This window comes from Tupaia chinensis, unplaced genomic scaffold (assembly GCF_000334495.1).
Source record: "Tupaia chinensis unplaced genomic scaffold, TupChi_1.0 Scaffold000159_1, whole genome shotgun sequence".
NCBI lineage: Eukaryota > Metazoa > Chordata > Mammalia > Scandentia > Tupaiidae > Tupaia > Tupaia belangeri.
Window position 1 is genome coordinate 1,078,960 of NW_006159630.1, and position 3,899 is coordinate 1,082,858.

At 50.2% G+C, this 3,899-nt stretch overlaps 1 protein-coding gene across 1 annotated transcript in view; it reads left to right on the forward strand.

Moving 5' to 3' along the window:
• The window catches only part of NPLOC4 (NPL4 homolog, ubiquitin recognition factor), a 92,167-nt gene that overhangs the window by 18,833 nt on the left and 69,435 nt on the right, over positions 1-3,899 (forward strand). The gene's annotated exons all lie outside the window — the stretch shown is intronic.

A 3,899-nucleotide genomic window follows, 5' to 3' on the forward strand; every position in this document is an offset into this window, starting at 1 on the left:
GGGGCTCCCCGACGTCCATGCCCCTTGGCTTTTTATCGCCCCTGCCCTTGACCACTCGATTCGCGACGCCGGGGCCGCACGCGGGCGTTTCCGCGGGCGTCCCGGGTCGAGCCAAGGCGGCGGCCCCTCTCCCGGCCGTTCCCGTCCTCCGAGACCCCCATCTGCTCAGGGCCTCGTCATGAGCCCGAGGGAGAGCACTTTGCCCGGATCCTCCAGGCGCTGCCCACGGTGGGGACGCCATTCAGGGGGTAGCCACCTCACGGCTGTGTCCCCTCAGGTGCCAGGACACTTGACAGCGACCTGTCTAGAAGGAATGTGAGAAGGAAGGCCGAGAAGTCTGGAAAGAAAGCCAGTCTCCCTTAAACTTGGGGAAAGTTTCCCTCAAAAGTGAACTGAAGGGGAAGAGATTAACAGCCATCAGACGAGAGTTTTGGTGGACAGGAAGGAACACTGCCTTTACAGGGGATCCCGCGGTTTGCACCAGGCCGCCTCCAGTTGGGCAGGTGTCCTGGCGTCCCAGGTGCAACCTTCCGAGATCCCGGAGCTCCAAGGAAACCCAGCTGCAATTCCAGGCCTCTCTCTTCACTGGGCCTCCAGCCAGGCGGCCGCCCTGCTCCCCAAGTGGAAGATGAGCAGAGTGAATAAATGGCCCCAGTGAAACTTAGGAGCGTTGACTCCTAAGAATAAAATTTACCAGGCATGAGTGCCCCTTTCTGCTTACACACTTTCTGTTTATTGTGATCACTTTTTTTTTTTTTTTTTTTAGTTTTTGCTATAGGGAAACGTACTTGCCAGAGAGAGAATGGAAGTGAGCAGTCACCCACCAGGGGATGGCCATGCCACGGCTGCTTCTCCTTTCTCCTGGGATTTTGGGCACCCACGCACACATCTACCAGGCATGTTTATCAAGCTGCGGGTCTAGGACTTGGAGTGGTTAGATGTCCATGTGGGATCCAGTTTTTTTAACCACCATGCCACCAGCTAGCCCAACACTTTTTAATTTTTAAAAATTTGCTAGGGTGTGGGACCAGCAGTTAGCGTAATGGCTATGTCGCTGGACTCCCATGTAGTCAACCGTGCTTTGAGTCCCGGACCCGGTGGCTTGAACTCACGCTGGGCATGTGTGCGTGCATGCCCAAGATCCTGAGAGGAGAATGGAGGAGAAGGGATTGCGGCGTGGCCATCCCCCCGGGGAGGTGATTTCTTGCTTTCTGTCTCTCTTTCTGGTGAGTGCACACGCCCTATAGACACAAAAAAAATTTGCTAGGGGGTGTGTGCGCGCGCGCTCTCCCTGGGGAGAGGGGGGAAAATGTGAAAGCACCCCCACCTCCTGTGTGGGGAGTGGCCGTGCCACAGTACCTTTTTCATTTCTCCTCTCGTAAGTCTGGCCGTGCACACGCACACGTTCCTTGTGTGTGTTTCCAGCTGTGCAGCCGTGAGACCTAGCTGCTTTAGCCACACCACGGGCTGGCCCATACTGCGGTAGTTTTAACAGCCAGAGTAACTATGGACAAGTGTGTTGTTTCAGGCAAGACCAGATTCCCACTAGCATGTATGAGGCTAGGCTCTCACTGTTAGTGTTGGGTCTCAGATCCCATTTCTCATTCTGAGGAGTTAAAACAGATTTTCCATGGTGCAGTGGCATGCCTCAGCTGAGCTTGGCAAGCCAGAACCACGTGGGAGGCCCAGTGAAGTTCTGGACTAACTTAGAGGCTGGATGAGGTGGTATGTATCTGTGATCCCAGTGACGGGGAGGCTGAGGCAGGAGGATCCTGACAGACTGTTTAAAAAAAAAGTTGGGGCCAGCAGGTGATGTGGCGGTTGGGGTGCTGGACTCCCATATGATCCACTGCTGTTGAAGTCCCAGACCTGGCAGCTTGCTTTCTTACTTTCCCCACTCCCATTTTTATGGCCAATTTAAATAATAATAAATAAAATTAAATATATCTTTTTTTTTTTTTTTGAGAGGTGTTCGCTATAGGGCACGTGCGCTCGCCCGACAGACAGAGAGAGACATAGAGACAGAAAGCGAGAAGTCACCCCTTGGGGGAATGGTCACGCCGCAGTCCCTTCTCCTCCATTCTCCCCTCGGGACCTTGGGCATGTAGGCACACACGCCCGGTGTGAGTTCTAAGCCACCGGGTCCGGGACGCGAACCGAGGTCGACTACGTGGGAGTCCTGTGATATAGCCATTACGCTAACTGCTGGTGAACCCCTTAAATAAATCTTTTTAAAAAAAAGTCGAAAGCCAGTAGGTGTCATGAAGCTTAAGGCACTGGCCTCCCACATGGCCAGTGGTGGTTTGAGTCGCAGACTTGGTGGCTTGAAAATCACGCCAGGTGCATATGCATGTGTACCCACAATGGAGGAGAAGAGGTTGTGGTGTGGCCATCCAAGAGTTTTTTGAGAGGTTAGAAAGAAATCTTTTAAAAGGGCATAACTGATTTGTATCTCAGCTGTTCAATTCTTCCTTGATGTATTTTTGGCTTTTTTTTTTTTTTAATAATTATTTTATTTAACTTTATTTTTAATTTGACCAGAGAGGGAAGAGGGAGAAAGAGAAAGCAAGCCATCAGGTCCAGTACTTAAATTGCCTTTGGCCATGTGGGAGTCTAGCGCTCTTAACCGCCTCACCACCTGCCGGCCCCTGGGGTGATTTTCTCATAAATAGGGAAACTGGGTCAGTCTTGTACTGCAGCAGTTAAGTGCTGTGCAGAGGAAGCCGGATCAGGGTTTGTATCCTGGCCCTAGTGGCTTGAAAAACAAGCTGTGTCGGGACCAGCAGTTAGCGTAAAGGCTATGTCACCGGACTCCCACGTAGTCGACCATGGTTCACATCCCAGACCGGTGGCTTAAACTCATGCCGAGCACATGTGCGTGCGTACCCAAGATACCGAGAGGCGCATGGAGTATGAATTGCGGCATGGCCATCCCCCCTGAGGGGGTGATTTCTCACTTTCTGTCTCTCTGTCTCTGTCTGGTGAGCGCACGTGCCCTATAGCAAAAACTTCTTAAAAAAAAAAAAAAGCTGTGTGTGTGTGTGCACATGCGTGTGTGTGTGTGCGTGTGCGCCCGCGCATGCCCAGGATCCAGGTGGGATGGAGAATTGGAGGAAAAAGGATTTAGGGTATGACCAGGTCCCACTGAGGGGTATTCTCTCTCTCTCTCTCTCTCTCTCACTCTCACTCTCACTCTCACTCATGCTCATGTACCTTCTGGCATTAAAAACAAAACCCTCCAGAAAACTTAAAAAAGAGAAAACCCCAACTTGCCAAGAGGCTGAGTGTACATGTCACCAGGCTGTCTCTTCTGTGTATTTGTTTCGTAGCCGGCATCAGAGGCTAGGCCAGAACTTCCTTTGGGTCAAGTTATAACCGACCCTTGTTACATATCAGGTGTGGCTTTGGAAGCCTGTGTGCTGTTTTAGGGATCACTTAGAATGCCCTTGTAGGCTTCAGAGGCCTGCAGCTTGACCTTTGCTCTTCCGGGAGAAGAGGTGGCATGTTCTTGTTCCTGAGTGGTGGATTGAAGGGACACTGACAGTTTCCCTGGGTTGTAACCTGCTTCAGATTGGAGACGTTTCAGACATGTCCTATATTGTGAAATGTTGTACGTAGGTGTCCACTCCAGCTGAAGTGCTCTGGCAGTCAAAATTCAGAGTCCACTGTATTTGCCACAGATAAGTGAGAATAGTGAAGATGTTAGTATGGTTAAGAAGCAGAAAGAATATTTTATGCTCTTGACAATTGGGGTATTCATGGGGATTACTTAAAATCAGAGTCTGTTTTTTTTTTTTTTTAAGAATTATATAATTTATTTTATTTGTTTATTCATTTGTTTTAATTTGACCAGACACACACACACACACACACACACACACACACACACACATATTTTT